Raw genomic sequence first — 13,188 nt, forward strand, 5'->3', positions numbered from 1 at the left:
TTCTGTGATTACAAGCCTGAGCCACAGCGCTGGGCCAAACATTCATTCATTCTTAAGAGCTTCTGGGGAAGAAACGCCTCTTTCGCCCTGTTTCTCGTTTACCAGCGAGTCCAACAGGTCTTCCAACAGTGAGAAGACCGTCCCACTTGAGTGATTTTTTTTTCCTTTTTCTTTTCTATTTTTTTTTTTTTTTTTAGAGTCTGGAGTGCAGTGTTGTGATCTCGGCTCACTGCAACCTCCGCCTCTCTGATTCAAGAGATTCTCCTGCCTCAGCCTCCCGAGTAGCTGAAACTACAGTCATGCACCACCACGCCCGGCTATTTTTTGTTATTTTTAGTAGAGACGGTTTCACCACGTTTGCCAGGCTGGTCCCGAACTCCTGGCCTCAAGTGATCCACCCGCCTTGGCTTCCCAAAGTGCTGGGATTACAGGCGTGAGCCACCGCACCCGGCCTCACTTGTGTGAATTTTACCGGAGCGTGTGTGTGTGTGTGTGTGTGTCTCTGTGTGTCTGTGTGTGTGTCTATTTACCAAGTGTCAGGCCTCTGAGCCCAGGCTAAGCCATTATATCCCCTGTGCCCTGCACGTATACATCCAGATGGCCTAAAGTAACTGAAGAATCACTAAAGAAGTGTGGCCGGTTCCTGCCTTAACTGATGACATTACCTTTTGAAATTCCTTCACCTACTGAAATACAACCCCCAAATTCCTGACTCCTCCCATTTTATTAGCTGTGTGAACTTGGACAACGTAACCTATCCATGCCTCAGTTTCCTTAGTGGAAATAATTTTTAAAAATCGTGAGCAGAGATTGGCCATTGCACTCCAGCCTGGACGACAGAGTGAGACTCTGTCTCAAAAAAATAAAAAAAAAAAGGAAAGGAAGGCTGGGTGTGGTGGCTCACCCCTGTAATCCTACCACTTTGGGAGGCCGAGGTAGGCGGATCACTTGAGGTCAGGAGTTTGAGGCCAGCCTGACTAACATGGTGAAACCCCGTCTCTACTAAAAATACAAAAATTAGCGGGGCGTGGTGGCGGGTGCCTGTAATCCCAGCTACTCGGGAGTTGAGGCAGGAGAATCGCTTGAACCCAGGAGGCACAGGTTGCAGTGATTTGAGATCACCCCATTGCACTCCAGCCTGGGTGACAGAGTGAGACTTCGTTTCGAAAAAGAATAAAAATAAAATAAAGGGAGGAAAGAAGTAAAACTGTTTGCAAATGAGAGCAATGTGTTTCCTAGAAAATCCCAGGAATCTCGAGGAATCCTAAAAAAAAAACCTACTGGAATTACAAGATCAACATAACAAAAATCAATTGTTTTTCTACATGTGTACACGGAACAACTGGAAAATGAAATTTAAAATAAACCATACAATGTTAATCAGCATCCAAAAACATGAACTATATAGGGATAAATTTCACAAAATATGTGTGAGACGTATACACTGAAAATTATAAATCATTGCTCAAAACTATAAATCTCTGCTGAGAGAAATGAAAGATCTAAATAAATAGCTGTTCCCTGTTCATGAATTGGAAGACTCGATACTGTTAAAATGTCAATTCTCTCCAAACCCCACAGACTTTTTTTTAACTTGACAAGCTAACTATAAAATTCATACAGAGGTACATAGGAAGAAGAAAGTTGGAGCACATATACATCTGGTTTAAAGACTTACTATAAAACTAGTTTTCAACACACTGTGGTACACATAAGGTGAGACATAGAGATCAGTGAAACAGAATCAAGTCCAGGGATAGACCCATATGTATATGGTCTATTGATTTTTATAAGAAGCTAAGGTAATTTCCATGTGGAAAATATAATCTTTTCAATAAATGAAATGACTGGATACCCATATCAAAAAATAAATCTTACCTCACGCCATAGACAAATAGTAAGTTGAAATGAATGACAGACCTAATCATGAAGCTATAGTTACATAATTTCTAAGAAAATACAGAACAATCTTTGTGACTTTGGGGAAGGTGAAGGTTTTGGAGGTAGAAAAAAGCACTAATCATAAAAAGGAAATAAAAGACAGATTGAACTTCATCAAAATGGGAAACATCTGTGTTTTCAAGACAACATTAAAAAAGTGAAAATATTCACGACAGATGTCTCTAACAAGGAATTTGTATCTGGAACATATAATGAAAGCTTACAACTTAATAAAACAGTTCAATTTTTTGAAATGAGCAAAAGATTTGAATACACACTTCACAAAGATATAGAAATGGCCAATAGCTGGCCAGGCACTGTGGCTCACACCTGTAATCTCAGCATTTTGGGAGGCTAAGGCAGGCGGATCACCTGAGGTCAGGAGTTCGAGACCACCTTGGTCAACATGGCAAAACCCCGTCTCTACTAAAAATACAAAAATTAGCTGGGCATGGTGGCACGCCCCTGTAATCCCAGCCACTTGGGAGTCTGAGGCAGGAGAATCACTTGAACCTGGGAGGCGGAGGTTGCAGTGAGCCAAGATGGCACCACTGCACTCCAGCCTGGGCTACAAGAGCAAAACTCCATCTCAAAAAAAAGAAGTAAAAAAGAAATGGCCAATAGCACATGCAAAAGTGCTGAATCTTATTAGTCATTTGGGAAATGCAAATTAAACCCACAACGAGATAGCACCACACAACCACTCAAGTGGCTAATATATTAAAATGTTAGCAAGGATTGGCATTCTCATACAAGGCTAAAAAGAATACTGCTTTGGAATATAATTTGGCAATTTCTTACATCAATATACACTTACTTAGCATATGATCCAGTAATTTCATTCTTGGTATTTAACCAAGAGAAATAAAAACATATGTCTACACTAAGTCTTGAAACCAAATGTTCATAGCAGCTTTAGTAATAGTAATTCCAAACTGAAAATAACTCATGTGTCCATCAATGTGTGAATGAATGAACAAATTGTAGTGTATTTATACAATGGAATATTACTCAGCAATAAAAAGGAGCATACTATTGTACATGGCACATGAATGAATCTCATTAACTTTGTGCTGAGCAAAAGAAGCCAGACACAAAATATTATATAGTATATGATTACTTTTATATAAAACTCTAGAAAAGCAAAATCTAATCTAAAGGGACAGAAAACAAAAAAGGTTGTTTCCTGAAGTTGGGGATTCCTGTAGGGAGACTAGACTAAGAATAAATACAGGAAAGCTTTTGTAGTAGTGTGAATGTTTACCATGTTGATTGTGGTGGTAACACAGCTTTACATATTTGTTGCAACTCATCATACCGGCCGGATACAGTGGTTCATGCCTGTAATACCAGCACTTTGGGAGGCTGAGGTGGGCAGATCATCTGAAGTCAAGAGTTCGAGACCAGCATGGCAAACATGGTGAAACACCGTCTCTACTAAAAATACAAAAATTAGCCAGGCGTGGTGGTGCACGCCTGTAGTCCCAGCTACTCGGGAGGGTGAGGGATGAGAATCGCTTGAACCTGCAGGCAGAGGTTGCAGTGAGCCGAGATCATGCCACTGAACTCTGGTCTGGGCAACAGAGACTCGTCTCAAAAAAAAAAAAAAAAAAGCTCATCATACTGAACACATAAGATAGATTCATTTCGTTGAGTATAAATTATTAAAATTGATTTATAAATGCCATGAACACTACATATTTTAACGTGTAAAATTTATAATACTGATATGTTTAACATGAAACCCAAATGTTGTGGCAGAATGCCTTCGTATTTTGCAGTTAATAGTTTCCCTACCAAATATTCCTTTAAAGCATCGAATCTGCCACAAGATAGAACTCATTTTCACAACAGTAATGCATGTTACAAAGTTCAATGTAATAACATTTTGAAAAATAAACTTTTAAATGCCCTAGGAATAAATAATATTTCAACAGATTTATAAAATCGTCCCTATAAAATGTGAATTTACCATGTACTATGTAGAAATAGGTGATACCAAAATGAATGAAACATGGAGCGTGTTTTCATGAAGCTAACAATTGTTATAAAATGGATAAGAAATTCATACAAATTAATATATTCTAAGATATGTTATTAACATGCCACCTCTCATGTGCCAGACACTTCAGCTGATTTAATCCACACAATCTTTTCAGGTAAGTATTACTATCCGCATTTTACAAATGAGCTCATTGAAGCCTGGAGAAGTTAAGAAACTTGCCCAAGCTTCTCAGCCAATGGGCGGTGATTTTGAAGGACCACTGACTCCAAAGCCCATGTTCTATTATGCATTGCAGAATATAATAAATTTGGAAAGAGGATTACAAAGTGCTTTGGGAGCTAAAGAGCTGTCGAAAAATGTAATTTGTTTGGAGAATCAGACAATGACTCATGCAAGAAATCACTTTTAAATGCTTAAAGAATAAGTATGATTTCAACAAATCGCAGAGGGTATTGCAGGCTGAGAGCTGACCATGAACACGGGGGAGGGAAAAACAAACAAGTTTGAGGAGAAGTGAGTAGTGCAGATTAACGAAATGTTAGAGGTATTAGAGAAGAAGGATAAAGTAGATACACAGGGAGAACCACTCTATTTTAAAAGGCAGTATGAGCTTCTAAAGATTTTCAGTATGAAAACCGCAGCGAAGAAACTCTGTTCTCAAAGATTAATTTGGGCCGGTCGCTGTGGGTCACCCCTATAATCTCAGCACTTTGGGAGGCTGAGGCGGGCAGATCACCTGAGGTCAGGGATTCAAGACCAGCCTGGCCAACATGGGAAACCCCGTCTTTACTAAAAATACAAAAATTAGTGAAGCGTGATGGCGCGCACCTATAATCCCAGCTACTCAGGAGGCTGAGGCGGGAGAATTGCTTGAATCTAGGAAGGAGAGGTTGCAGTGAGCGGAGATGGCACCACTGCACTCCAGCCTGGGTGACAGAGCGAGACTCTGTCTCAAAAAAACAATTAATTTTGCAGCAGTGTATCAAATAAATTGGTATGAGGGGATGCAAGAAATGAGAGCTGTTGTCTAGGAGATAAGTAAGAAAGACCAGAACTGGGTTAGTGGCAATAGTCGTTCGAAAGTGGATGGTGAGGAGAACTTCAGTTTCAGCTGAAGAGGAGGATGAATAAGGAGATATCTTAAAAAATAAAATAAAGGACCGGGCGCAGTGGCTCATGCCTGTAATCCCAGCACTTTGGGAGGCCTAGGCGGGTGGATCATGAGGTCGGGAGATCGAGACCATCCTGGCGAACACACTGAAACCCCATCTCTACTAAAAATACAAAAAGTTAGCTGGGCGTGGTGGCAGGGGCCTGTAATCCCTGCTACTCGGGAGGCTGAGGCAGGAGAATGACGTGAACCCGGAAGGCGGAGCTTGCAGTGAGCTGAGACTGGGAGACAAGCGAGACTCTGTCTCAAAAATAAATAAACAAATAAATAAAATAAAATAAAATTAGCTTTTGGGGTACAGGTGGTTTCTGGTTTCATGAATGAAGCATATAGTGGTGAAGTCTGAGATTTTAGTGCACCTGTCACCTGAGTAGTGTACGTTGTACCCAATATGTAGTTTTTTTCAATCCCTCAACGCCCTCCCCACCTCCCTGCTTCTGAGTCTCCACTGTTCACTACACCACTCTGTGTGCCTTTGCATACCTATAGCTTAGCTCCCAATGATGAGTGAGAATATATGGTATTTGGTTTTCCATTCCTGGGTTGCTTCACTTAGAATAATGGCCTCCAGCTCCATCCAAGTTGCTGCAAAAGACATGAATAAGGAGATATATTAAGATAACAAGAGAATCAAAATAAGATTTTTATTCATTGTTTTTTATTTGCCGAAGGTGTCATGAAAGAGGGAGAGATTGATTATCTATTCGGAATGGGCTATTTTATGAAGCAAGATGACTCCGACAGTGGAATGATGAGGGATTAAGAAGATGGATGAAAAGATTAGGGTTTTGTTTTTGTTTTTGTTTTTGACACGAAGTCTCACTCGTCTCCAAGGCTGGAGTGCAGTGGCATGATCTCGGCTCACTGCAACATCTGCCTCATGGGTCCAGCGATTCTCCCGATTAGCTGGGATTCCAGGCACCCACCACCACATCCAGCTAATTTTTGTATTTTTAGTAGAGATGGATTTTTGCCATGTTGGCCAGATTGGTCTCAAATTCCTGATCTCAGGTGATCCACCTGCCTCGCCCTCCCAAAGTGTTAGGATTACAGGCATGAGCCACCACCCCTGGCTGGATTAGATTTCAAAAAGAGAAAAAAATCCTTCTTTCTCAGACAGGAATAAAGAAAATGGAGATAGAGATATTTTGAGGTAGGGAAAAGAAAGTTGAGGTAGGTAGCTCCACTGAGGGTAAGGTGTCCTGAGGGCAAATAAGGTTTGGAATGGCGCCTCATATATAACTTTATTTTACTTCTGAAAACATCATATTATTTTCCCAGTCTGAGGAATAGCCCTTGCCTTTAGAACAAAGGCATTTAGAGCTCTCTTTTATAATCTGAGCCCATAGAGGCCAATGGAATATTACCTCCTAGTCCATGCCATGGAAATCCTCTGATCCAGCCAGGCAGGTCTGTTCCCTGTCCAAAAAGTGACCTAGAGAGACTTTAATCCAAATCTCCTTTCTGTTCACCCTCCCTGACCTGTTGTTTTCCCTTCCCAACTGCTCCCCAAGCTGCTGTTTTCCCTTATACAAACAAGAATGTTTTGAAAATCTCATTCACTCTTCAAAGATGTTTCAAATCCCAATTCTTTAAGTGTCTTTCCCTGACCACTTAAATATACATTAAATTCTCCAACAGTTTGTAGTGATAATGTGTCGTTTCTTTTGGCATTTCATTATACATCATTTTCTGCTTTTCCAACAGTTTGTAGTGACACAAATAGTTTGTAGTGATACCAATAGTTTGTAGTGATACCAATAGTTTGTAGTGATAATGTGTCGTTTCTTTTGGCATTTAATTGTGTATCATTTTCTGCTTTTCCTTAATTTACACTTGTGTATGTTTTGTCTATGAAGAAGAAATGCATATGAGAGATCACAAACTATATTTTTAAAAATCCTTCTCAAAAACCCATTAGTGTTTTGCAATTTTGAACAGCTTTGTGGAGTTATAAATGACATAGAACAAACTGCATATATTTAAAGTATACCATTTAATAAGTTTTAACGAATGTGTCCTCTGTGAAACTTTCACCACAATCAAGACAGAGAACATATCCATCACCTCGAAAAGTGTCCTCCTGCCCTTTTGTAATCCCCACCTCCTCCCCTGGCAACCACTCATCTGCTTTCTATCACTGCAGAGTAGTTTGCATTTGCAAGAAGGTTGTATAAATAGAATCATACACGACGTACTCTTTGTTGACTTTGTTTTTTTGTTCACTTGGGGTAATTACTGTGAGCTGGTCCTTGGCTGGCCCATGGGCATGTGATCTGTGTAGTCCATAGAGTCTTGCACTGACAAGGGCTCTGTGCTTGTTTGGGCTGGGCACAGTGCCTCATGACTGTGATCCCAGCACTTTGGGAGGCCAACGCAGGAAGATCACGAGGTCAGGAGATCAAGACCATCCTGGCTAACACGATGAAATCCCGTCTCTACTAAAAATACAAAAAATTATCTGGGTGTGGTGGCACACGCCTGTAGTCCCAGCTACATGGGAGGCTGAGGCAGGAGAATCCCTTCAACCCAGGAGGTGGAGCTTGCAGTGAGCCAAGATAGCACCACTGCACTCCAGACTGGGTGAGAGAGCGAGACTCCATCTCAGGAAAAAAAAAAGAGAAAGCCTCCCTGGTTGTTTGAATGCTCCACTGTCTTTGTTTTTGAAGTTCTTAATGGTTTGTGAACAAGAAGACCTACATTTTCCTTTTGCACTGGGCCCCACACATTATATTGCTGATCCTGAAATAGAGATTCATCCATATGTGTGTATAGATTAACAGTTTATTTTGTTTTATTGCTGAGCAGTTATTCCATCGTATGGATATCCTACAATTTGTTTATCCATTCATTCACCAAAAGCATTTGGGTTTTTTTCCAGTTACAAATAAAGTATCCATGAACATTTGTGTACCAGCCTATATAAAGATATGCTTTCAAGCTGGGCATAGTGGCTCATGCATATAGTCCCAGCACTTTGAGAGGCCAGGGTTAGAGGATAGCTTGAGGCCAGGAATTTGAGGCCAGGCTGGGCAACATAGCAATACCCTATCTTAAAAAAAAAAAAAAAAGATACGCCTTCATTTCTTTTAGGTAAATACTGAAATACAGAACGACTGAGTAACATAGTAAGTGTATGCCTAACTTTTTAAGAAACCACACTGTTTTCTAACTTTTTTTTTTTTTTGAGACGGAGTCTCGCTCTGTCATACAGGCTGGAGTGCAGTGGTGCGATCTCTGCTCACTGCAAGCTCCGCCTTCCAGGTTCACGCCATTCTTCTGCCTCAGCCTCCCGAGTAGCTGGGATTACAGGTGCCCTCAACCACGGCTAATTTTTTGTATTTTTAGTAGAGATGGGGTTTCGCCATGTTAGCCAGGATGGTCTGGATCTCCTGACCTCGTGATTCACCTGCCTCGGCCTCCCAAATTGCTGGGATTACAGGCATGAGCCACCGCACCTGGTCTGTTTTCTAATTTTTTAAAGAGATTTACAAATTTTTTACTTTTTGCACAAAGAGTTAGCATGGTTTCTTTCATGGGATGGATGACCTGGATAATCCATTCAAGGAAGTTCCCTTAGTACAACTTAATGAAACCTATATCCTTTGCATACTGGGGAACATATTGAAGCTGTATTTTTGGATCACATCATGCTGGTTTGAGCAAGAACCCTGGCCAGTTTCACAGGTGGCTCTAGTATAGCTGCTGGAGACCCATCTTGCCCTTAAGAGTAAGAGGTGAAAGGAAACAGCTAGCACATACATGCACTTCTCAAATTTTTCCAGTTTTTCTAAAGTGGTTGCACCATTTTACATTCCCATCAGCTGTGTAGGAGAGTTTCAGTTGCTCCACATCCTCGTCAACACTTGGTGTAGTCAGTCTTCGAAATTTTAGACATTCTAATAGGTGTATTATTTCATTGTGGTTTTAATTTTCACTTCCCTAATGACTAATTATGCTGTTGCTTTTCATGTGCTTATTTGTCAGTTGTATATTTTCCTTGGTATAGTTACTGTTCAAATCTGCCCAATTTTTTTTTCTTTTTTTTTTTTTAGACAGGGTCTCACTCTGTCACCCAGGCTGGTGTGCAGTGGCACGATCTCAGCTCCATCTCCCGGGTTCAAGTGATTCTCGTGTCTCAGCCTCCCAAGTAGCTGGGATTACAGGTGCAAGCCACCATACCCAGCTAATTTTTTTTTTTTCTGAGACAGAGTCTCGCTCTGTTGCCCAGGCTGGAGTGCAGTGGTGTGGTCTCCGCTCACTGCAACCTCTGCCTCCCGGGTTCAAGCGATTCTCCGCTCTCAGCCTCCCAAGTAGCTGGGATTACAGGTGCAAGCTACCATACCCAGCTAATTTTATTTTTTGAGACAGTGTCTCGCTGTGTTGCTCAGGCTGCAGTGCAGTGGTGTGGTCCCGGCTCACTGCAATCTCTGCCTCCCAGGTTCAAGCGATTATCCTGTCTCAGCCTCCCAAGTAGCTGGGATTACAGGTGCCTGCTACGATGCCTGGCTAATTTTTTTGTATTTTTAGTAGAGATGGGGTTTCGCCATGTTGGCCAGGCTGGTCTCGAACTCCTGACTTCGTGATCTGCCCACCTTGGCCTCCCAAAGCGCTGGGATTTACAGGAGTGAGCCACCACAACTCAGCCTGTTGCTGAATTTTGTGGTGGATTAATTGCTTTCTTTAATTATTAAGTTTTGAGACTACTATATATTTTCTAGGTAAAAATCTTTTATCAGATATATGATTTCTAAATATTTTTTCCCAGTTCATGGGAGAATTTTTATTTATTTATTTTTTTAGAAACAGAGTCTCACTGTGTTGCCCAGGCCAGTCTTGAATTCCTGAGCTCAAGCAATCCTCCCACTAAAGTGCTGTGATTCCAGGCATGAGCCAGTGGGAGAATTTTCTTGACAGTACTTTTCACAGGGCAGAAGTTATTAATTTTGATGACGTTCTGTTTATCAATTTTTTTCTTTGAAGGATTGAGTTTGTAGTGTTATATCTAGGAAATTATTGCCTAACCCAAGGTAACAAAGGTTTTGTCCTATTTTCTTCTGGAAATTTAATATTTGAGGTTTTTATTTGGGTCTATGATCCATTTTGAGTTAATTTTTGTATGTGATACGAGGTATGAAATGAGGTTCATATTTTTGCTTATAAATATCCAAGTGTTCCAGGGCCATTTATTGAAAACCTATCTTTTCTCTGCTGAATTGCTTCTGTACCTTGTCAAAAATCAGTTGTCCATTTACGTATGAATATATTTCTGTTAGGTCTATTCCGTTCTACTGATCTTCTTGTCTGTCTTTATGCCGGTACCGTATTGTCTTGATTGCCATAGCTTTATAACAAATCTTGAAATCAAGTCATGATTTGTGTTTGTGACAGTGACAGGGTTAATGATGTTAGTAATCTGTAATGTGTATGTTCTTAGCACATCATGATAGAATTTGACTAGGCATGGTGTGGTTAGTACAACAGGATGAGAGCAATGATACCACTAGAGAGAAGTGATAGCATTAATTCAGAGGAAAAAAAACACTTCAAAATTTCACCAGTTTTTCTATTTGTAGGCATCACAATAGGAAGGTATGTGAGGAAGAAAGCTGGTGCATTTGGGAGAACACTAGTGAAATGTAGCAGAAGGCCAGGCGTGGTGGCTCACGCCTGTAATCCCAGCACTTTGGGAGGCCGAGGTGGGTGGATCATTTGAGGTCAAGAGTTCGAGCCCAGCCTGGCCTATATGGCGAAACCCCGTCTCTACTAAAAACACAAAAATTAGCCAGGCATGGTGGCGGGCGCCCGTAGTCCCAGCTGCTCAGTAGGCCGAGGCAGGAGAATTGCTTGAAACCAGGAGGCAGAGATTGCAGTGAGCCGAGATTGTGCTACTGCACTCCAGCCTGGGCAATAGAGCAAGACTGAGTCTCAAATTAAAAAAAAAGAAAGTAGCAGAAGTGAGCTGTAGTGGAAACAAATACAAAGAAAGGGAATGAGAACTGAAACACGAAGAGCAAGAAACCTCTGAACACAGAGGACTGATCTGGGAATGATAAGTTGAGCATTGTGGTTTGGAAGGAATATTGGAATTCATTTAACCCAATCTCCTTATTTTTTTGTATTGATGTGAAAACTGAGAGACAAGGAAGTTCCTTTAGAGCTTATCTATAATCTCCTTTAGAACGGAATCAATCGTGCAAATTTGGTTCTAGGCTAACAGTTGAAAGTCAAGACTTTGTAAGTAAAATCCTTCTGTTCTGTAGGTATATTATTGTAAATAAGAACTTCATTCTTAAAGAACAATTTCATACCTTACAAAATTGATTATGAAAATAAAACATACGCATATGCGATTTTGAATATCAATTATGTAAGACTAAAAACAGTATAAAAAGTAGTATTTTAAACACTCCTTTGGGGAATATTTTCTACATTGGCACAGATATAGTCCAGGGAATTTTAGAATGAAAATAACTTTTTTCCTTTTGTAAATATGTAAATTTCATTTTGTAAATATGTATATGCATATAGAGTAAGCATATGCATTTTTCATTGTGCTAAATGTTGAATTGCCTTCAAAGCTGGAGTCATCTATTCGAAAAATCTTTGAATGGTAAATGATGGGAAGGAATAGATTCCTTTGTGAGATCTTCAGTTTCAAAGATCCTTACAATGTATCAGCTGCTGAGTCAGCAGAATCAACATCAACCCAGACTAGCTGGTAAGTGTTGCTAATCTAGTTACCTGGTCTGTGGTAGTTACTAGGTGTTCATAAAAGAAAAAGACATGATCTTTATAATAGTGAAAGGCAAAAGTGGAAGAAGTCATAAATTGAATTATGGTGAATTGGATGAGTTTATATCATACTATTATTTGTTATGAAAAGGTTATTTATAGACCCTGACATTATATAGATTGGTTCAAACTTCTCCAAATAAGAGACGTCAGACTATGATAGAGCAGCTGTTCCAGAATATCCATTAGGAGCAAAAGAGTGACAGGGTTGGGGACAGGCCTGCAGTCTAGCTGCTGGGAAAGGGTCTGACTGAGGCTGTGGTTTTCAAACATTTTTGCTTTTTTGAAACATATACCTTCTCTCATATTTTTAAGTGATCTACGGTTTTTTTTTTTAAATCATAACCCTAAACAGTTGCAAAGGGTATAATTTCTGGGAATTTTAACAGCTTTATTTAGGTGTAATTCAAATACAGTATCCGTGCATATTTAAAAATAAATATTGGCATATATACCAATATATGTCAAAAATGTAGTAATGAAAGCATTACTACAGTCAAAATAATGAAGATAGAGCATCACCACTCCTTCCCACCCTTTCCCCCTCCCCAAAATACCCTATCTCTTTTAAAAATTTCCAGTGAAGCCATTTAGGCCTGGTGTTAACTTTGTTGAAAATTTTTAACAAGAAATTCAAATAAAGCTTTTCACATTAAATATTTCTTGGGGCTGGGCATGGTGGCTCACGCCCATAATCCCAGGACTTTGGGAGGCCAAGGAAAGAGAATCGTTTGAGGCCGGGAGTTTGAGACCAGCCTGGGCAACATAGCGAGACCCCATCTCTACAAAAAAAAACCATACAAATAAATAAATATTTCTTCAGTGAGCTTTATTAGTTCATGCCACTGAAGGAATTTGCCATTTCCTCCATGTTGTCCAGTTTATAGGTCTAAAATTGGTCATAATATTTTCTTATTATCTTGTTAACATCTATAGCATCTGTAGTGATGCCACTTCTCTCATTTTGCAAGTTGACAGTTTGTGACTTTTCTTTTTTTCCCCCTAATTAGTCTGGTTATAGTTTTATCAATTGTATTAACCTCCTCAAAAAACTGGCTTTAGTTTCTTTTATTTTCTCTATTTGTGTCTTATTTCTCATTGATTTCCATTCTGATGTTTATTAGTGCCTCTCTTCTGTGTACTTTGGGTTTCGTTTGCTACTTTTTCTATTTTTTTAAGGTAAAAGCTGAGATCATTGATTTGAGACTTTTCTTCTTTTCTAACATAAGTGCTAATTTATACTATAAATATCTCTGTAAATACTGCTTTGCTTTCC

This window comes from Gorilla gorilla, chromosome 8 (assembly GCF_029281585.2).
Source record: "Gorilla gorilla gorilla isolate KB3781 chromosome 8, NHGRI_mGorGor1-v2.1_pri, whole genome shotgun sequence".
NCBI lineage: Eukaryota > Metazoa > Chordata > Mammalia > Primates > Hominidae > Gorilla > Gorilla gorilla.